Source organism: Oncorhynchus nerka, linkage group LG14 (assembly GCF_034236695.1).
Source record: "Oncorhynchus nerka isolate Pitt River linkage group LG14, Oner_Uvic_2.0, whole genome shotgun sequence".
In the NCBI taxonomy this organism is placed as follows: Eukaryota; Metazoa; Chordata; class Actinopteri; order Salmoniformes; family Salmonidae; genus Oncorhynchus; species Oncorhynchus nerka.
The window spans coordinates 44,306,685-44,329,953 of record NC_088409.1 but is presented as its reverse complement, the minus strand read 5'-3'; the positions used below and the strand labels follow the sequence as shown (position 1 = coordinate 44,329,953).

General features: G+C 42.0%; 2 long non-coding RNA genes across 3 annotated transcripts; both read right to left on the bottom strand.

The window, feature by feature from the left end:
- Positions 1-329: 329 nt before the first annotated feature.
- On the bottom strand, positions 330-15,354 carry LOC115141199 (uncharacterized). Its single transcript, XR_003865338.2, has 4 exons — positions 15,255-15,354; positions 14,268-14,655; positions 4,572-4,687; positions 330-1,563 (listed from the first exon to the last, which is right to left on the bottom strand). It is a non-coding gene; the product is annotated as an uncharacterized LOC115141199 (long non-coding RNA).
- A 3,816-nt stretch (positions 15,355-19,170) lies between these two features.
- On the bottom strand, positions 19,171-22,821 carry LOC115141198 (uncharacterized). Of its 2 annotated transcripts, none has more exons than XR_010458466.1 (5): positions 22,666-22,821; positions 20,941-21,315; positions 20,784-20,834; positions 20,401-20,451; positions 19,171-19,859 (listed from the first exon to the last, which is right to left on the bottom strand). It is a non-coding gene; the product is annotated as an uncharacterized LOC115141198 (long non-coding RNA). The 2 variants fall into 2 exon arrangements; XR_010458467.1 differs by having other exon boundaries at positions 19,171-19,825.
- Between the last annotated feature and the right edge of the window lie 448 nt (positions 22,822-23,269).

The following is a 23,269-nucleotide window of genomic DNA, read 5'->3' as shown; positions in this document are numbered from 1 at the left end:
ACAGATACAGATGCCCCAGTTATGAAAAATATAACGGCTGTTTGGAGGCCTGAACACTTCCTGTTCTGTGCAGCCATCATGCTCCTGCAGACACCCTATGATACAGGAAGTGGTGCTACGACACAGTCTAATATGCCAAATCCAACCAAGCAGCTATTGAGCTGAACTGGTGTGGCAACAGCGTCATTTCACAGAGAAATGTAGAGATTAAGAGAAGTTTCCCTTAGCGAAAGATAAATATTGTGATAAAATGGAGCTTGTTCACGTCAGTTTTTCCAGAATTCCCAAACACCTTAAAAATCATCACTAAACTGCCACTGTTCTTATCATTCAAGTCACAGCTTTATTTGATTTTTCGAAACATCACAGAAATATACATTCATGTTATAATTCTTTAAAAAACTAAAAGTGACAGTATTAATGAAATCTTAAGTTTTATGTAGAGATTAAAAGCTGCACACCCATGCAACGTTTACTGAAGTTCGAATATTCTGTGGTAACACCTAGTAGCTATTGCAGATCGAGTTCTTTAAAGAAAGCCAACGTTCTTTATCAAGAATCAAATCGATTAAACTGGAAACATTGTGGGAAAAACAAAGGTGTTATTTGGATAAAGTGCCTTTTCATAGATTTGGATAAGCAAGTTCCTAAAACGTTTAAATACTGCATTTCACTTTCACAGTTTTTTTTTGTGTCTGACATTAACAGATATTAAACATGTGTGGAATTATTGACCAGTTTGAGACTCCTCCTCCACACCTACTTCACATGGCTCACTTTTATTTAACAATAAGAAATGACAAAAACCTACGAGGGTTACTTTCTCCTCACACTATGGGCCCGCCTTCAGTCATTACCAGATACATCTCAAATGCAGATAGCCTTCCCTTAAAAAATAATTACTGTTCAGTTATTTTACACGCAGTCATATGCTTGGAGCACTGGCACGTTTCACATTACATTCGAATAATTAGTTTGGCATTTTTCTATCCCTTTTTAGTGCAGAACAGTATTGATGGCATCTTGCACGCATGTACCTTGGCAACAACTAAAGCTCAGGCCCAGCCTTACCATAGACAGCTGGTAGTACTCCCCCCCCCCTTATCAGGACCACACGAACCCCACCGTGGGCCTTTCTTCACACACACACAGAAATTGGTGTGAAAAATTAACAAGATACCCTTAAAAGCAGCAGCCCCCAAACTCTCCTCGCATTGAGAGTGATCCCAGTAAAACTCCAGTGTGTGAACGACGTGAGTATGAATGATTGGTTGTGAAAAGGTGTTGTTCTGGACACCGACATCTCCATGTCTCCTCTCCACAACATCTCTGCGTTGGTTCGTCTTCTCTCCAGGTTCAAAGCAGACTGGCGCATGGGGGGGGGGGGGGGGGGGCTCTTCAGGGGGTATGGGGATCTCTTCTCTTCTGGAGCCTCTGGACCTTCTCGGTCATCCGTTTGGCACTGTAGTAGGACAGGCTTAGGCCCATGATGGCCAGCATCATGGCTATCTGGTTGACCACACGGTCCTGTGGCTGGGTCTGCACCTCACCCGCCACCTGTCTCTAGAGCGAACACACAAAAGGCGAATGATCAATGCATGGGTCGGAGAAAATATCTGAAAAAACCAATGTCTAAAATTTTGCCTAAGTCAAAGATAATTGAATGTGACGAAACATGAAAATGTACAGAAATTAAAAGAGGTAATAAAAGCTTCTTCCTTTCATAAACGATACCAAAAACACAACTTCCCCAACACCACCAGCGTTCCACAGTGCCCTGTCATGTGCCCAGGGTTGTGATTAGAACAGTTATTAAACATTTAGAGGGCAAGGAAAGATTTTAGCAAAAAAGGGGGCACTATGTTCTTGGTACACGAGACCAAACTCCTTGCACGCTATACCAAAGGGCAGGTGCAGAAGGTTCCCTCACATCAGGAGGGTGTGTGGACAATACAGTCTCCCTCTTTGCACTCCATTATCCCTGGAGGGCCTCAAAGCAAATAAGATAGGAATCCATTTTAAGCTCAGGCGTTTAGAGAGCACTGCCATATCTTCAGTGAAAAAGGCCTCTGGATACACCCGCAAGATAGCAACTACACTACATGGATAGAAGTATGTGGACACCTGCTCGTTGAACATCTCACTCCAAAATCCTGGGCATTAATATGCAGTTGGTCCCCCCTTCGCTGCGATAAAAACAGCCACGCTTCTGGGAAGGCTTTCCACTAGATGTTGGATCATTGCTGTGGCGACATGCTTCCATTCAGCAACAAGATCACAAGAGAGGTCGTGCACTGATGTTAGGCGATTACGCCTGGCTCGAAGTCAGCATTCCAATTCATCCCAAAGGTGTTTGATGGGGTTGAGGTCAGGCCAGTCAAGTATTCTACACCGATCTCGACAAACCATGTCTGTACGGACCTCGTTTTGTGCACGGCGGCATTATCAAGCTAGAAGAGGGCCTTCCCCAAACTGTTGCCACAAAGAATCGTCTAGAATGTCATTGTATGCTGTAGCATTAAGATTTCCGTTCACTGGAACTAAGGGGCCTAGCCCGAACCATGAAAAAACAGCCCCAGACCATTATTCCTCCTCCACCAAACTTTACAGTTAGCACTATGCGTTCGGGCAGGTAGCGTTCTCCTGGCATCTGCCAGATGGTGAAGTGTAATTCATCACTCCAGAGAACATGTTTCCACTGCTCCAGAGTTCAATGGTGGCAAGCTTTATACCACTCCAGCCGACACTTGGCATTGCGCATGGTGCGGTTGCAAGCCTAAGAAGCTCCTGACCATTGTGTTGACTTTGCTTCCAGGGGCAGTTTGGAACTCGGTAGTGAGTATTGCAACCGCTGACAGGCGATTTTTACACGCTATGAACTTCAGCACTTGGCGGCCCCGTTCTGTGAGGTTGTGAGGCCTACCAATTCGCGGCTGAGCCGCTGTTGCTCCTAGACGTTTCCACTTCACAATAACAGCACTTACAGTTGACCGCGGCAGTTCTAGTAGGGCAGAAATTTGACAAACTGACTTGACAAACATCCTATGACGGTGCCACATTGAAAGTCACAGAGCTCTTCAGTAAGGCCATTCTAATGTTTGTCTATGGCTATGTGCTCGACTTTATATACCTGTCAGCAATGGGTGTGGCTGAAATAGCCAAATCCACTCATTTGTGGGGGTGTCCATATACTTTTGTATCTATAGTGTATATATATGGAAGTGGGATTGGAGAGGTCTGGGGCTCAGAGGGGTTGGGTTAAATGCGGAAGACACATTTCAGTTGAACTGACTCGGTTTCCCCACTTTCCCTTCCAATAAGGATGTTAGAGACATCTGATTGCCTATGCCCACCTGAAAGCTATCTCACTAATGGAGAGTATTGATTTAATAACCACATGGATAACTTATTGTATCTGAAAGCATTTTAACCATCATAAATCCAATCAAGAATGCAGAGAAGTCCTCACTTCCATCACACATATTCAAATCCTCCAACTACAAAGGAAATCAATTGTCATGTGGAATTTCACATAACAGCGAGTCACTTTCATCTAAAGTCTGTACTGGGGTCTTTGTTTTCCGAATTAGTAAAAATAACAGAGAAAACACTTTACACAAATGACGACATGCGTCACATTCATGACTGTAAAGGATTATTGCGGTGGAGGAGGAACAAAAAGGGGGAGGAAATACTATCGCCAACATTAGCGTCGATGCTAATCATATCAGTGGCTTTGTTGATGAAAGCAGATTGTGGGTGTCAGATGGGGGGGTCCTGGGGAAAGCGGCTACCATTATACACCAGGCCCAGATTCCCGCCTGGCTGAATTCAACATGGACTGACAAGTTAGTGTTGGTAATGCAGTTTTAACAACTGGTCACATGCCTCGTTTAGAGTCTACAGTAGAACTCAGGAAAAAAGGGGGAAGACAACTTACATTTTAAGAGGATTAGAGAGGCAGTTTTAATTTGCTTTCAGCTACTGGGTGTGAGCAGGGAACCCATGGCCTTGGAGTAACACTCAAATACTCTGAAGTGGTCCATTTTTCATTTCACTTACATCCACATCTGAGCCAGGGGGGGTTAAACCTCGTCTCACTGCTCTTACATTCCAAGTCAAGTGAATCATCTGAGCTGGCATTTCCTAAGTCAACAAGTACTCTATTGAAAAAAATAAATAAAAAAATAAATAAATAAATAATATAAAAAAAAAAATCGGTCATGGCCATTGTTATTCGAGCCTAAAGACCAGCAAATACAGAACTGTTAAAGGGAGAATAGGAATTTCATTGACTGGGTGGGATCGGACATGGTGTCCAGATGATTGATTACTAATGTATCTGCAACACAACACTGGTAATCAGTTTTTCTGAAATTGAATGTTTTTTTGTGTGTTTTTTTTACAATCAAGTGTTGACGCTTCCATATGGACTGCATCTTTACAACATTCAGTGCTGACTCACCGTAACAAGTCATTTCAATAAGTAGACAGAATCGTCAATATATTTCCATGAATTCATACAGTATTAGGCACACCCAAAACGAAAAGGTCATCAATAGTTTACAAACCTGTAGGAGGCGGAAGTATCCAGGTGTCAGTCTGCCCAGTCTGATGATCATGTCTGTAGTGGGTCTGGGGTTGGTTTCTTTGTTTCGGTGTGTTGATGCAGCTCTGGTCTGGAGACCTGCAGAGAAAGAGATAATGGAGTCACTCCATCTGACCACTAAGCCAATAGGAAACCATAATTCATCCCATGTGTAGAGGCATACTGATGTTTTCAGAACCATCCAAGTAGAAAACAATAGCGTCAAACTAAACTTTGTTAAAACACTGAGGGGGGCGAGAAGAAGAAATGTGCTTACAAATTAAACCAAAGCCGCTCTTCAAGTTTGATACCGGCGACAGACTGGCATTATGAGAAACGAGGCCGTTCTCTATGCTTGCAAATAAACTCAAACCATTTGAACGGCTTCGAGAAAGGGAACAGTTCTTGCCTGAGGCGAAGACTAAGAACAAACCCAGTCTCCCTGATCCGGTCAGTGCAGTCTAGTCTCATTACAGACAAACCCATCCAGAAAAAAGTACCGTCGTCAGGACTAACATCTGGTCTGGTTTTGGACCTGACACAGTTTCTCAGAACCTTTAAAAATGTTTTAATAATGATCTCAATCAGCACATCTGAACTAGATCTGACGAGGGCAGCAATGATGCTATTCACGAAGCCGTGAACTTGACCCGAAAAACATTGGGGGGGGGGGGGGGGGGGGGTCAACACTAAATAGATCCTAATTAACTCGTTATGCCATCATCTAAATGCATCTCTCCATGACCAATAACATGGGTCCTATGTCGAAGTTCACCAATCCGTGAACATTGCATCAATAACAACAATTTCACTGGGGAGGCCAGGGGAAAAGCTGGCAGTGTGCAGGGAAGGTAGAAACATGTGAGGTATACATCTGCCAACCTGGTTGTGATTACACCCTTTTTTTCAGGCAGCAAAAAGGAGGAATGCGCCAACAAACAAAAAAATTACTAGAAATTTCGGGTTTCCGACTTGCTCCTGGGCAAAAAGCGGTCCGGAATGTAGTCGTAAAAAAAAATAAAAAAAACTGTTGGATCCTCCACACCTTCCACAGGCTCTGTGTTAAAGATCTTGTAGCTGCTACTCCAACTAGCCAGTCTGAATTCCAACCATCTAGCGCCCAGACAACCGAAGAGCACCTGGTAGTTTGGGTACCCAACAGTGTGACTGGAACTACGGAGAAAGCTTCGGCTTTATGCTCCGCCCTATTATATAGCCCAGTCTCACCCAACCAGATCTGCAGACTTGCCCAACACACACACACAGCTGTCAAAATGCATCACTCTCAGTGGCTTGCGCTCTAACACACTCAAGCCCAACCCTCCTCCCCACCACAATAGTATAAAAACTCTGTGACCTGTCAGATGGTATTTGCTCATCCAGCCAACACATTGGAAAGAGAGAGAGAAAAAAAAAGTGTTTATAAGCTTAACAGCACACGTCTAAGGAAACGTGTGTGTCAACGCATTGGATTATGTAACAACGTTGATCTGCCTTCTCTCCAACAGTAGCAGAAATATAGGATTTTCCTTCCAGAACTGACCACTCCTTGTTCATGTTGACTTGGAAGAACAACATCATTCACATTAGTGGGTCATTTCGCCTTTATGATTGTAGAGCCTGTGTTACATAAGCTCCTTCCATTTCACTGGGCTAATATTTGCCGTTTCTCTTCCAGAAATCCTCCAAACAATGATGTAACCAATGTTGACTCCACCTCATCGTTGAGTCTTCACCATAATCTTACTTTTAATTATGTTCATGGCTTCATGCCAAATTATGGCATTGCTCGGCATCCATACTGTTGATGGACAATGACCTCACAACCTTGTAGTAGTATCCCATCACGCCATGCTAGATCAATGTCCTTTTGGGCAATGCTACTTGATGAGTTCTATATCTTTGAGGGGTTCCTTCACTACTCAACTATCAAAGACGTGTTACTACAGAGATTCATGGCCAAAGCCAGCTACATCACCTTGTGGCCAATATCACACAGTAGACCAATCAAAAGCCTTCTTTAAATCTGCCAGCAAAGCAGGGGTCCGATAAACAACCTTAAAATAATCTGATTGTTGGGTCTCCATTCAAGTAATCCAATCTATGGTTTTGAACAGGTTCTCTGTCTACATTCTCAAAACTAATAAAATAACATACCGATATCAATTTATCCAATGTAATTCAATTGACAAAATCAGGGACACTTGTCTGGTAAACCACTTTTGGGAATTGGAACTCTGGAATGTTTTGAGGTCGAGGTTTGGATCTCGGCTAAATCTATTTAAAAAAATATATGAGTACAGTGAGAAGACATCCACCCTAATCAATACATCCTCTCAAATGACATGGGAATTCCCAGCCCTTTTTGGGTCATGATCTTTGCAGTGAACATGGCATCGGATCACGCTATAAAATGCCTGCTTTTAAGAGCCGCTTTCAGACCAGGAAGAAAGGGACAGAGGCTAAGAAAACACACAAAAGGGGGATGGGTTGGGGAGAGAGAGCTAGAGCAGCAGCCCTCTGCAAAAATGACCTAATCGCTCTCTCAATTCCAATTTAAGGGCTTTATTGGCATGGGAAACATAGGTTAACATAGCCAAAGCAAGTGAAGAATAAAGTGAAATGAACAAAAATTAACAGTAAACATAACGCTCACAGAAGTCCCAAAAGAACAAAATAAAGGGAACACTAAAATAACACATCCTAGATCTGAATGAATGAAATATTCTTATTAAATACTTTTTTCTTTACATAGTTGAATGTGCTGACAACAAAATCACAAAAATTATCAATGGAAATAAAATTTATCAACCCATGGAGGTCTGGATTTGGAGTCACACTCAAAATTAAAAGTGGAAAACCACACTACAGGCTGATCCAACTTTGATGTAATGTCCACAAAACAAGTCTAAATGAGGCTCAGTAGTGTGTGTGGCCTCCACGTGCCTGTATGACCTTCCTACAACGCCTGGGCATGCTCCTGATGAGGTGGCGGATGGTCTCCTGAGGGATCTCCTCCCAGACCTGGACTAAAGCATCCGCCAACTCCTGGACAGTCTGTGGTGCAACGTGGCATTGGTGGATGGAGCGAGACATGATGTCCCAGATGTGCTCAATTGGATTCAGGTCTGGGGATCGGGCGGGCCAGTCCATAGCATCAATGCCTTTCTCTTGCAGGAACTGCTGACACACTCCAGCCACATGAGGTCTAGCATTGTCTTGCATTAGGAGGAACCCAGGGCCAACCGCACCAGCATATGGTCTCACAAGGGGTCTGAGGATCTCATCTCGGTACCTAATGGCAGTCAGGCTACCTCTGGCGAGCACATGGAGGGCTGTGCGGCCCCCCAAAGAAATGCCACCCCACACCATGACTAACCCACCGCCAAACCGGTCATGCTGGAGGATGTTGCAGGCAGCAGAACGTTCTCCACGGCGTCTCCAGACTCTGTCACGTCTGTCACATGTGCTCAGTGTGAACCTGCTTTCATCTGTGAAGAGCACAGGGCGCCAGTGGCGAATTTGCCAATCTTGGTGTTCTCTGGCAAATGCCAAACGTCCTGCACGGTGTTGGGCTGTAAGCACAACCCCCACCTGTGGACGTCGGGCCCTCATACCACCCTCATGGAGTCTGTTTCTGACCGTTTGAGCAGACACATGCACATTTGTGGCCTGCTGGAGGTCATTTTGCAGAGCTCTGGCAGTGCTGCTCCTCCTTGCAAAGGTTTTTTGTTTGTTAATTCTTTCCAATGTGTCAAGTAATGATTTCAATCAGTATTGCTTCCTAATTGGACAGTTTGATTTCACAGAAGTGTGATTGACTTAGAGTGATTTGTGTTGTAATAATGTACAAATAGTTCAAGTACAAAATGGAAAATAAATCAAATATGGGTTGCATTTACAATTTGCAATAAGTCACAAATCTTGCTTCTGTGAAGGCAAAATGTAATGATTTGGTTGGGTCTAATTGGTGTTGCTGTCCTAGGGGCTCTGTGGGGGTCTGTTTGTTTGTGAACAGAGCTCCAGGACCAGCTTGCTTAGGGGACTCTTCTCCAGGTTAGTCTCGCTGTAGGTGATGGTTGTTATGGAAGGTTTGGGAATTGCTTCCTTTTAGGTGGTTGTAGAATTTAACAGCTCTTTTCTGGATTTTGATAATTAGTGGGTATCGGCCTAATTCTGCATGCATTATTTGGTGTTTTTACGTTGTAGGCGGAGGATATTTCTGCAGAATTCAATCACTCCCTCTCTGATTCAAGAGCAGTAAAAATGTGAGCACATACAGCAAGCCCCCAAACTCACAGCCAATGACAGCCTTCTAAAGCTCCTTCCTCCCCCCCCATCTTCCCACTACCAGTACTGTTCCCATCTAAACTCCAAGTTGTTTTTCTCCACTGAGTGACGTGGGCTGACAATGGGGAGCGCTAGAGGCATCAGCAGCTGAGACTGTGCTACTGTCAGAGCTTCATTCTCTCCTCAGTCACCGATCTGACAGCAACGGCTCCGTAGCAGCATTACAAATCTGATCGATTTAAAAGGTTTGTAATCTCCATTCTCCCCTTAAGACCTTCCCTCTACTTCACATGACTGTAGTTCCCATAATTTCCTCATTCGAGCAGCGATAAGCCATGCCGACGTAGAGCATGCTCGCATTGACTGGCTTCTCCTCGTTTCTGTGGCGTAGAGTGGAAATCAGATCTGGTCAAGGGGCTTGCAAAAAAAAAAAAAAAAAAAAAAAAGTCAGAATAATTTAATCCTTCATCAAGAGGGGAAAGCATCACCACAACCCGCACAGTCAAGCCCCCTATGTCTGTGATTGTCGTGATTCACAGGCAAGCCATCAGCTGTGCATGAAGGAGTCCCAGGCCCAAAATTAAATTGTGGGAGTTTTTCCAGAAGTGGCACATGCACCTAATCTGAAGTGAGTCTTGCTCTGAAAAAGGGAGGGCCACCACTTCCATTACATGTCTTTGCAGTGTGGCTTGTAAACAAGGCCTTTGGACAATCAAGACCATTAGCACAAGCCATTCGAAGTCAATCAAAACCAAAGGGCGTGTGATGACAATCAATCGTCAATTGGCATTGAGACATTGATTACATTGCTTAATTAATGAAAATGTAAAGATCACATAACGTATGATGCTTCTAGGAATCTCATATCAATACATTATCACCATATGACGCACTCTCGACTAGTGTGGGAGGCGTGGATGGGGGACGTATAGTCTTATCGGAGATACAGCACCAGAAGTTAACCAGAGATCAAAGTGAAGGGTTTAATCAGTTTAGTCCTGCAAAAAGGTCAAACTTACACATGACTAGATGGTCTAGAGAGATATATATATATATATATATATATATATATATACACACACACACAGAGTCCATGGATGCAACCATACAGGCCTAGAGGTGAACTTGGTGAGAGGTGAAAATCTGTTGTTCTGCCCCTGAACAAGGCAGTTAGCCACTGTTCCCTGGTAGGCCGTCATTGTAAATAAGAATTTGGTCTTAACTGACTTGCCTAGTTAAAAAAACATAGGCCTATTGTACATTTTAAAACATAACAGACAGCAAATTCCAATGACAAACACCCACGTGTGAAATTATGCCCATATGTAATTAACTGGAAAAGGTGTTACTGAATTTCACATACCCCACCCTATGTGACCCTCCCCTCCAGACATGCCAGTGCCATTTTAATCACCCCATTGTTCTCCCAGCATTTCCCAGTCAAAGCCCCAATACCGCCACCTCAAACCTGGAAGGGAGGATTGCTGCTGCCACCTGCCTCTTGCATGTGTGAACTACCACTACAGTTGTTACAGTATTCACACATATAGTAGTACTTTTTTCAGTTAAACTAACAAATGTAGTAAAACCTTATTGATTTACCATGTTTTCTGAAGACATTTACACAAGAGTTTAATAATCCTATGAAATGCATCAATTGCCATCAAATCATTACTTAATAAATCTAGTTGCCAGGACACCGGGGTTAACACCCCTACTCTTACGATAAGTGCCATGGGCTCTTCAGTGACCACAGAGAGTCAGGACACCCGTTTAAAGTCCCATCCTACACAGGTAAATGTCTCCAATCACTGTCCTGGGGCATTGGGACATATATATACACATGTATATAAGACGTAGCAAGACGTAGCATACAGACAGAGCAACATAGGACAAGCAAGACGTAGCATGCAGACAGAGCAACATAGGACAAGCAAGACGTAGCATGCAGACAGAGCAACATAGGACAAGCAAGACGTAGCATGCAGACAGAGCAACATAGGACAAGCAAGACGTAGCATGCAGACAGAGCAACATAGGACAAGCAAGACGTAGCATGCACGCAGAGCAACATAGGACAAGCAAGACGTAGCATGCACGCAGAGCAACATAGGACAAGCAAGACATAGGACAAGCAAGACGTAGCATGCAGACAGAGCAACATAGGACAAGCAAGACGTAGCATACAGACAGAGCAACATAGGACAAGCAAGACGTAACATGCAGACAGAGAAACATAGGACATGCAGACAGAGCAACATAGGACAAGCAAGACGTAGCATGCAGACAGAGCAACATAGGACAAGCAAGACGTAGCATGCAGACAGAGCAACATAGCACAAAAAGCAACAAGACAAAATCCATTTCCAGACATGGAAAGCAACAGTGTTTCCACACCTCACAAGCAACAGACATGGAAAGCGGCAATACACAACTAGGGATTATGTTCACTAGTCTGACTGGCCTTTAGGCATCTCTTCATGTTTTTGTGAAAGTGTGATAGGTGGTGCAGTTGTGTGTCTCTGATGGCAGTGTATTCCAAACATGGAAAGCGCTCACAGAGAAAGCAGATTGACTAAAGGTGCTTTTCCATAAGGAAACTAATACAGTCACCGCTCATGGCAGACCTTGTGGATCTGCTGCCATATGTTTGGGTTTTCTTTTTAACAAAAGTACTGAGTGGATGGGAAGCCAGGCATTTAGGATCTTGAATACAAAACATGCGTCGGTGTATTGCACAAGATTTTTCTGAGGATGTAACAGTGATGGCTATTGGGCTTCCTATCAAGCGCCTGTTCATAGACAGACACTGGGTTTAAATGTTGTACAGCAAGCAGTATGTTAAGTGGGGGAGTATCATAGATTTGAACTACAGTTTTGCTACCTCAATAGTCAAACAAAGTCCACGGCCCTAGCAGAGTAAGAGGAACAACTACTTCAAGAACTACTTCAGAGCGAGTGACGTCACCGATTGAAATTATTAGCGCGCACCCCGCTAACCAATTCACATCGGTTACACATGCACATATATCACTGTATCATCTGCATACATTTGACCTTCAGGCCCAGTACATACAGAAGGCAGCTCATTAATGTACAAGCTGAACAGGAGGGGCCCCAGTATTGACCCTTGGGGCACGCCCACATCATAGCTAAGAGTGGGAGACAGCTCATTGCTCACACACTGAGTTCTGCCTTCAAGGTATGATTTCATCCATCTCAAGGTATCGGGGGAAAAGTTGAACTTGGACAACGTTGTGAGGAGAACCTCATGGTTAACAGTATCAAAAGCCTTCATTAGGTCCAGAACCACAGCCTCAACAACGCCCCCGTTGTCCGACAGGGCGGCAGGTAGCCTAGTGGTTAGAGCAACGGGTCAGTAACCGAAAGGTTGCTAGATCAAATCAGAGCTGACAAGGTAAAAATATGTTGTTCTGCCCCTGAACACAACAGTTAACCCCCGTTCCTAGGCTGTCATTATAAATAAGAATTTGTGCTTAACTGACTTGCCTAGTTAAAAGGTTAAATTTAAAAAAAATCTTGGACTTCACATTTTCCAGAAGAAAGCAGTTGGCCGTTTCTGTGGAGTGTTTTGCTCCGAAGCCAAACTGCATGGAGTGTAATGTGAAAGGGCTGTTGTTGATGTGGGCAATCAGTTGTTCTGCTACACACTTTAACAACCTTTGACACCACAGGTAGTATACTAATGGGCCTGTAGTCACTCACGTCAGCAGGGTCACCCGATTTAAAGATTGTGGTGATTATGGCCAAATTCCAGACCCATGGAAACACCCCCTGACCAATAGATGTGTTGGTGACCTTAGTAATGGGGCCAATGAGTGAATGTAGTTTGTAAGAAAGGTAGAGTCCAGCCCAAACACATCTTTAGAGTTCTTTAGTGACCTAATCACCTTGCTCCACTCTGACTCAGAAACCTCCCTTAGGTTGAGTGTCATTCACTAGCACTGAGCCCAAGAAACCAGTGGAGGGGTTCTGTGTCAGTACCCTGACAGAGTCAACAAAGTAGGAATTGAAGGCTATTGTGACTGCATCCTGTGTTAGATTGTCATTCACCATGATATATTTTTTTTTAATTCTCCCAGATCAATTTAGAATTTCCCTTCGCTGCACCAATTATGTTAATAAAAATGTGTTTGCCTTGGCCTGTCTGATTTATTTCTCAACATGGTAAACCTACATCTGTCATGCTCTAATTTGTACTTTAAGGATATTTTTAGAGCATGATCTCATTCTTTCATCAGTTAGCATATTTCTCCATTTAGCCAAGGAATAGTGCTCTTTTGGCCAAGTTTGGATTGGATTTTCTTTAGGGAGCCATTTGTTGTAGTCTGGATTGTGGATAGAAAAACCTAAGTATTTGCTTCCACATCTGTATAGGACAAGAGATCATTCCAGTTCATTTCCTTAATTACGTTTTCAAAATAATTAATAATTCTTAGAAAGCCTGGTCAACTCAGAATACCTAACAGTAGAGGTTAAACCTGTTCTTAGAAAGCTTTCTGGCTATAAGTGTCAGAGTATGATCAGATAGCTCAGTAACCATATTGAATGATTTAGTCAGGCACGCTCTCTGGTTTAATTACTGAACACCAGATCAATCTGTGTTTTAGAGCAACAAGTCACCCTGGTTGGCCCCTTAACTAGCTGTGTAAGGTTAAAGGTATTAGTGATCAGTTTGAGGGTTTTCCTACAAGACTTGTCTTCATAATGAATGTTAAAATCTCCCATTAAGATGACCTCTTTCCCCAAAGTCACCTTCCCTAAGCATGTTATTAAACTGATCAAAAAAACACTTTTGGTAGAAGGCGGTCTATACATCCCAATAAGGGTCAAATACATTTGGTGAGATAGTGTAATGTTTAGGCCAATACATTCTAGTTCATTATCACATGACCCCTCAATTTGTTTACATCGGATATGTTCTTTAATGTAAATCATCAGACCCCCTCCTCTTCCTTCAATCCTGTCTCTCCTGAAATCAGAGCAGCATTTAAGATTTTAAATGGCGCCATGTCTCTGAAAGGCAGAGGAAGTCAAGGTTGGAGTCTGTGAGAAGATGTTGAATATATCACTTTTTGGAGTGACACTGCGAATGTTCAAGTGCCCCCTTTTTAGTCCCTTGGGCTTAGCTCGTGGGTCCCAGATAACTCGAGTGATTGACACATTGAAAAAAAAGTTTAATTTTCTGTGTTTGGGCCAGTTCGGTAGTGCAATGAATTATCCCTTCTGCTTGCACTGGATGCAGGAACTAATCGCGTGCGAGAAGTTGAGTCAGGGATCGCGTATATCGACTTGGATATGTTTGGAGAGTCAAAATCCAACTTGGAGCCGGGTGACTCGAGAGAAACCATGGGACCATAGCACTCACCCACTTCCGCAGCGGCGACGATCAGTGGATCCCATCCACTGCGTTCCACTCCGGTGAGTATCGCTGGCTCGGTGAAGTTAGGCCCAGGGTTGAGTTGCACATCCCCGGAGGAGAGCCGGAGGGTAGTGAACAGGTAGTTTAACAGTTTCCAGTAAATGTTGGGACTTGTTTGTTACTCCAAAATGGTTCAGTGGAATGGGGAGCGAGGTATACTTGGCCACTATTCAGAATATTACGATATGCTGTGTACTTACTGTCCGCTCCCGTGGAACGGTGAGCCAATGTGTTTGGTGTTGGTATTCTCCGGCAGTAGATTGATTGTGTCATCCCAGCAAGGACGCACTGAGATCAGTAGGGCAGCTAAATAACTGACAATCGTGGCAATGTACTGGAGAAAAAAACGCATAATTGCGCTTTAAATCTTTGCATTAGTTACTTAGCAGGAGTCGGCGTACACCTGATGTTTTAGATACAGTAACAGCATCTGTAGAAGCCTCCCTTCCGTCTGCCGTCTATTACGTCAAATCTTTTTTAATTAACTGGATCTGATGGTCAAAATATAAAATTGTGAGAAAAACAATATTGGGCTGCCTGTCTAAACAGCTTAAGTGTCTCCATCACCAAATTAAAACCCACACATATTAATTCCAAATGAAGAGATAATTTAACCAATCAATAATATCTATCCCATTGAACGGTTATACTTTAATTACAAAAATCAGTAAAAAAAAAAGTATAAAATAAAACTTTGCCTAGCTGCTCCATCCATATTGTTAACCAACCAAGTCATATTGTGGCGTAAGAATCAGTTCTTTCCCCCCAAAAATGTTAAAACAACAATTTTTCTACCCCTCCAGTACGTGCTCATTTCCATTGTTAGTTAATTAATAATTGAGTCAACCAATTACAAACAGTTGGAAATCAATTGTGGACACAAACTAATTTACGTGCAAAAATGTCATTTAAAAAGTTGTAGATTGAACTGACCTGCAACTGTGCTCGGATTGAGCTGGTTGAAATGTGCTCAAACGAGGGAGTACAAGCACACGATGGTCACGTAATCAAGCTATATAGGAAGCCAGGCCAGCCTATAGATACATGAGGTGGGTGGGGCAATCTGAGCCATGAGTGCACAAGACATTTAAGTGTGCATACAAGTCACACAGACCCCTCTGAATGGAATGTGCTCAGCTCGCCTAGTGTGATCGATAACACGTATTTCTAGTCAGAGAAAGAACGTTTCTTTATTGGTCATTAATAAGTTTGTCCTATACATGAAATGTATGTTGTAGCCCTAATGAAACAGAAACAGACCGTGTTTGGTTGATGTGGTTGCGTTTGAGGTTCCCACGTTTTTATTTCGGTTTATAGGCTACATCATTGATTGACTGTTGTTGGAGTATTGCTTTCATTGACTGAAGATAGGTTATTGGCCCAACGAGCAACATACAGACATTTAGCACACAAATGGTTAGTTTAGTGCTCTGCTGCGTAGGCTAGTTGTATGTAGTTGAACTCTTGTCTAACGCAGGGCTGGGCAACTCCAGTTCTCAAGGAGCCTGATTGGTGTCACACTGGTCTAATGTCATGGTGATGGAAGACAGAAGCTATACATTATTATAAACTGGGTGCTGATTGGCTGACAGCCATGGTATATCAGACTGTATACCACTGGTATGATAAAACATTTATTTGTACTGCTATAATTACGTTGGTAACCAGTTTATAATAGCAATAAGGAACCTCAGGGGTTTGTGGTATATGGCCAATATACCACGGCTAAGGGTGGTATCCAGGCACTCCACATTGCGTTGTGCAAAAGAACAGCCCTTAGCTGTGGTATATTGGCCATATACCACAACCCCTCATGCCTTATTGCTTAAATAGACCTAAATACATTTGGAATGTTCATATCCATTCCTCTTGTCAACACTATCCTAGAACAAATTGCAGAACTCTCAGAACCCCACCACCTTCCTTCTTTCCTTTTAGGTTGCTTTCCCCTCCCCATAATTTGTTCTCCTTGTGAGAAACTTTCCCACACCCTCCTCTTCACAGCTAGTCCCATTTGGGTAGTCACCCTCAAATAACTGCTAGTAGGCCTATGTGTATAGCTTAACGTTTGTCTTTGAGGATGCCATCCCCTCACCCTTCATGCTCGTCACATGAACTCAGCGGATGAGGTTTGCAGGGTGGAGATGGACTGCCATCCCTTGTGATGTGTCTCGCTAGTTGTTTTTCCAGAACATATTTACAGTGGATGTTTCTTTTCAGTTGAAAAGTCTGCTTTCACATTGTTTTCATGTTAATTCCCGTTTCTTGTCCGTTAAGTGCCTCCTGACTATTGGGAATTCCAATAGGCCTACAGTATTTGAAAAGGGCACACCAGTACAATGTGTGAGACCTGCGCGATAGAGAGCACCTTCACTATCCCTTACCAGAAAGACAGTGGAGCGTCAAGGCCACATGTTTCAATGTTTTGCTTCTTTGCTGACTGTTTGTACAGTCCTCCGCTGACTCAGGTTTGTACTGTATAGGCTTGTGTTGTGGATAGCGACACTCACAGGTTTACATATTTTTGCCAGTGGAGCGAGTGTTGTGTCTGTGTGTGACATCCCACTGTAGGGAGAGGCACATCATACACTCTCCTATTTGGTTGAAAAGATATAGCCACTTGCTTCGGCTATTTTTTCCTAATTCCCACATTGGAATGGGGAGGCTATCCTTCTAATTTACCAAAATGTGTTAGAGCCTAGCCATGCTGATGTTGCAAAGTTTGGGATGCAAATGGTTGGATGTATATTAACTCTAAGTACAATGTATGTAAATTGAAAACACTAACAGGTCTCTCCTTCTGTCAATTCTAAAGTGCTGGAGATAAGAAAGCCATCTGGTGGTCAGGCAAGCCACTGACTAAAGTCCCTTAATTCTGGTCAGACACTGCCCTCTATTGGAGGCTAAAAGATATCACACTGATGTCTCATGTCAAATTGAAATCTAGTCAGATTCTAGTGCATTCGGGAACGTATGCATCTCTGCAGCACTCCACCAACCCGGCCTTTATGACAGAGTGGCCAGAGGGAAGGCACATGACAGCCCGCTTTGAGTTTGCCAAAAGGTACCTAAAGGACTCTCAGACCATGATAAACAAGATTATCTGGGCTGATGAAACCAAGAGTGAAATCTTTGGCCTGAATGACAAATGTCACGTCTGGAGGAAACCTGGCACCATCACGCTGTGGGGATGTTTTTTAGCGGCAGGGACTGGGAGACCCAGTCAGGATCGAGGGAAAGATCAACGGAGAAAAGTACAGAGATCCTTGATGAAAACCTGCTCCAGAGTGCTCAGGACCTCAGACTGCGGCGAAGGTTCACCTTCCAACAGGACAACGACCCTAAGCACACAGCCAAGACGTGGCTTCGGGACAAGTTTCTGAATGTCCTTGAGTGGCCCAGCCAAAGGCCGAACATGAACCCGATCGAACATCTCTGGAAAGACCTGAAAATAGCTGTGCAGCAACACTCCCCATCCAACCTGAGAGCTTGAGAGGGTCGGCAGAAGAATCTCCCCAAATACAGGTGTGCCAAGCTTGTAGCGTCATACCCAAGACGACTCTAGGCTGTAATAACTGCTAAGGTACTTCAACAAAGTATTGAGTAGACTTACACTACCATTCAAAAGTTTGGGGTCACTTAGAAATGTCCTTGTTTTTTAAAAGAAAAACACATTTTTCTGTCAATTAAAATAACATCAAATTGATCAGAAAGAGTAGACATTGTTAATGTTGTAAATGACTATTGTAGCTGGAATCAGCTGATATTTAATGGAATATCTAAATAATCGTACAGAGGCCCATTATCAGCAATCACCACTCCTGTGTTCCAATGGCACTTTGTGTTAGCTAATCCACATTTATCATTTTAAAAGGCTAATTGATCATTAGAAAACCCTTTTGCAATTATGCTAGCACAGCCGAAAACTGTTGTACTGATTAAAGAAGCAATAAAACTGGCATTCTTTAGACTAGTTGAGTGTCTGGAGCATCAACATTTGTGGGTTTGAAAATTGGCCAAAAACAAATAACTTTCTTCTGAAACTCGTCAGTCTATTCTTGTTCTGAGAAATGAAGGCTATTCCATGCGAGAAATTGCCAAGAAACTGAAGATCTTGTACAACGCTGTGTACTACTCCCTTCAAAGAACAGCGCAAACTGGCTCTAACCAGAATAGAAAGAGGAGGCCCAGGTGCACAACTGAGCAAGAGGACAAGTACATTGGAGTGTCTAGTTTGAGAAACAGACGCCTCACAAGTCTTCAACTGGCAGCTTCATTAAATAGTACCCGCAAAATGTCTCAACATCAACAGTAAAGAGGCGACTCCGGGATGCTGGCTTTCTAGGCAGAGTTCCTGTATTATTGCCCAGTCTGAGATATTGCTTTTTCCTTTGCAATTCTGCCTAGAAGGCCAGCATCCTGGAGTCACCTCTTCACTGTTGATATTGAGACTGGTGTTTTGCAGATACTATTTAATGGAGCTGCTCCTTGAGGACTTGTGAGGCGTCTGTTTCGCAAACTAGACACTAATATACGTGTCCCCCATTTTAGAATAAGGCTGTAACGTAACCATGTGTAAAAAGTCAAGTGGCCTGAAATACTTTCCTAGTGCACTGTATAACCCCTAAACCATGCACTACCTTTATGGGCATCAAAGGGATGGATTTTATCTATGTATATTCCTTACAGGAAGGAGAGGACAGCAGTTGCTGTCCCTGCCCAATAGGAAAGTATCATATCTAGAAAACGTGTAGATTTGTGCAAACTAGCATGTCAACAACTGTGACAAAGAATGTTTGCTGAATAATGATTTGCTATGTTATATTGATGTCTAAATTAAGCAAAAATAGCCTTTTTATCATTTTATTCAAGAACATTTAAAATTTCATAGGCGTCACAATAGCTCTTTCCACTGTTTTTACAGAACAATTTAATAAAATAAACAATAGAACAAATGATTAAGTTCACATTATTCATTTTGTGTGTTGACCTAATACAAGTTAGTGATTACTTTCAAACGGTGTCTTTTGTCTCCTGAATGAGAAGATCTGATGTTGATTCAAAACATTTGGTATGTAATTAATTCATATTACTTGTACAATAAAAAACTAAAAGGAGTGGCAAAAACCCTATTCCTCTTAAACATTTTAGAAACACACTTTAGCTGCCTTTAATGTTTAGATTTACGTTGGAAAATAACATTCAGCAGTAAAAAAATAAAACAGGGTTAGAAGTTTTTTTTGTGTGGTTTTTAAAACTTTGACTGGATAAGGACGGTATTCATTTAAACAAGGCATAAAAAAATGGATATGAACGTGACAACCCCTTGGAACAGCTTCATTACGTCAAATGTAAGCCCACAATGAACTATAAATGATATCTTTTAATATAAAAAAAACTTGGTAAAAAATACTTATTTTAAACTGTACAGTCACCAAGTACACAGAATGATCACAACTTCAAACAGTTCTTCATTTGGCGTCTCCGGCGGCTTCAACCTTCGCCTAGAAATGGGAGGGAAATGGACTTATTTCAGACCTACAAAAATAATTAAAACAAAAAAAAACTGAAAGTTACCGTTGAGCTGTTATTTTCAAGATAATAGAAAATAAGAAACTAACTAAATACCTATATTTAAGTGCATCTAACCCCATAGGCCTACTGTATTGTTGTTGTGAATATAATCCCCCCTCCCCTAAAGAGCAGTTATTTTTCTTCAAATCGATTCAATTACATGCACTAACTTATGCCAGCAGGGCAGAAAGCAAATAGATTACATAGCGTCCAGAGGTTCTATGTAATAACAGCTTAATAACAATTTCCACAGAACTGCTTGGTTAATATCATTCCACAATTCACACATAATTGAGTTGAGCGCCCATCAAATAAGTAATGCATGTAGAGGTGGACTGAATGAATCACATCCCCATTAAGGGACACTGTGGTTTATTTGTGGTAAGGGTGACTGATGAATTGCAGATAAAGTCATGTACATCCTAAAGCAAACCAAATCTAAACCCTAATGGGGGAGAAGAATCACATTGAATAGATGGCAAACAGATCATTTCAGGACACAAACCTCAGCCTTGGCATCACCGTTCTCAGCTGCCTTCTTTCCTTTGACTGGCTTCTGAAGAAGAAAAAACACGTTTGCCACTGTTGACTATTGAAAGAGTAAGTGGATTCTCTCCCCTCTCACTTCCTTCAAGATGTTATGTATCTTGTCAAATGCTCAGCAGTGCCAAATATTTGAGATTCTTTTTCTGATGCTTTCCCTCATGTGGCTGTTAAACAATATAATAAATAGGACAACTTCTGAGTTGATGCCAAAGGTCATGAATCAATAACGCTTAGGCTAAGAGTTAACACAACCGCTAATAAACTCTAGATGCGAAAACAGCACATTGAAGAACGCCAAGTTTAACTTTATTAAAAGACAGATTAAACAAATATTTAACATACTTTGGGTGCTGCCGCTTTTTTGGGTTTGGCAGCCGGCTTTGGCGCAGGTCTCTGCAAAAAAAATAATAAGACGGTAATTAGTGTAAGTAAGACATGAGTTTGCAATAAAAAGAAATGTACAGATCCTAAAGTATCCTATGTCAATGGTACTACTTACAGATGACAAACGTGCTGAACGTCTTGCAGGCTGAAAAAGAAACACATGTTACATATCTAGCAATGACTCAGTTACTACTATAACGATCCCACTTTAAACAAACTACAACTTTGAATGAATAAAGATGATATAAAATTACAATTCATAAGCAAAGCACCAACCTTTCATATCACCCTTTATGTATATAAGTGTTAACAAATGATCCGTGAAGCATTTATGTAGACCTAATTGCTCAAGACTTTATGAACATCCTATACAGCATTTATAAGTTGTAGTTCAGTTAAAGTGTAAAAATTACAACGAATACACAAGCTAACAGTTTAGAATTAATATTGTGAATATTTGTATGCATACCTCATCTCCCTTGGTAGCACTCTGAAAATAAGAAAAAGCAGAAGGAAAATCTTTAGAAACTGAGAGCAAATTAATTCAGAAAGCAAATTTTAAATACGCGGAATAATAAACAAATGTAGCTAATGTATCATAGTACAGCATAGGTCCTTTTCAAAAAGTAAGATAACTGGAGCAGGTGTCCATTGTTGCCCTCTCTTATTCTATAGAGGGCCCCTTTGATCAAAATGAAGCATCACATTCCCAGAGAACATGCTGGGCTTTTGTATAATGTATATTTTGCATAACGGATTACATACACCACAGTGGGCGAGAGAGCCATACATTTTTATGACCTACATTTCCGCTGTTCTTGGCTACTTCTGACTTCGAAGGAATTCCCGCGCATATTCAAATTCAAATCTGTCCTGTCACAACAGTCGGGCGCGCTTGGCACTTCCTTTGTTTTGCGTCAATTCGCGCTCGACAGCCGTCAACAAGATGAAGTTCGCGCTCAATAAATCTACCTAGCAACATTATTTCGACGAAGTTAATGCGGCTAAAGATGCAGTGATGTGTTTAATTAAAAAAAAAAAAAAAATTTATAACGTGGAGGTTCAACGATAAACCCAATAGAAAAGGTCATTGAAAAGCACCCGCGCATATGCTGCTTGCGCATTCACATTAGAGATGCTAACTAATGTTGGCTATGCAAAGATGGCAGCCTGACGTTGAAATTTTCAGTGCCAGTGTAAACGCACTGAAGTTAACGTTAACTCCAGCTAATGTTAGTTGGGGGGGGGGGGGATGCATTAGCAAGGAATTAGTATTAGCTGGTAAAGTAGAGGATTCATATGATTGCATTTAAGCGTTGCGTCGGGTGCAAACTATTGAAAAACGACCAAGCATCTTTTCCCACCAATTTGTGGCTCACTGATTCAAGCCTGCCTCAAAATGACAAGAAAACTAGACACCGAGATGCTCACAGGCAGCACATTGAACTACACATATTAATAGTTAAATCGTTTATATGTATGAAATATCGCAGTTGAGCCCCGCGAGCTTCTGCACAACTTCCAAGAAGCACCAAGCGCGTGATGCACAAATCGTACTTAGCTTTTGAGTGCATAGACTAGTCATAGGTATGCTCAATGTAGGACGAATAATCTTAATAAATATGGTTAATATCTTTACACCTTATTTCTTACGTAATAGTATTTTTTTTAAAGGAATATATTTGACTGCGTTGAGAGGATGACCCATTTTGCCGCCATTTCTAAACGACGACATACAGTACTGATGAAGAGACCAAATGCAATTTAAAAACGCCAAGATGCAAGCAAAATAATAATAATACAAATATATTTGTTAGCCGTAAAATTAAGGATTCCTTACCTTTCTTTTAGGCATGTTGATGATTGTTCGGGAATTGCAACACAATTATTTTTTTTAAATGTGAGTTGTTGGCTATCTTACTAAGCTCTTCTAGCCACGTTAGCAATGCAACAATGGTGAATGTAAAATAATGACCGAATGTAAAATATAAGATAGAAACCGGTTTGAACCAGTTTTTATATTTTAAGTCATACATTGGATGAAGACAAATCACGTGCTTGTGGGCGTCTCCATTTTCTTAAAGAGATAAATACCACGGCTGTAACAAGGTGGTGTGGTTTCTGCAGCAAAGACAGTACAGTATAGGGAGAAACTGCTTCTCCAATCAAAATCCCCGATCACGCTTGTAGGGGATGTCATGGAGACGTTGGCTTGCTAAACTCATGCGCAGAAACACAATCTTGTCTCAGGTTTGTCTCGCGTCGAACTGCGCATTTACAGGCCATCAAATCAAAGGCACCCCTTCCATTTAAAGTAGTTTTTTTGACAAATGAAAACGTGTCAATTGGTCAATTTCACGAAGTTGGGGTAATAACATGTTCAAGTACTTAATACGTTTATAGGTTGTACCTACATTTCCAGAAAATTAACATTTAAGGAAGAA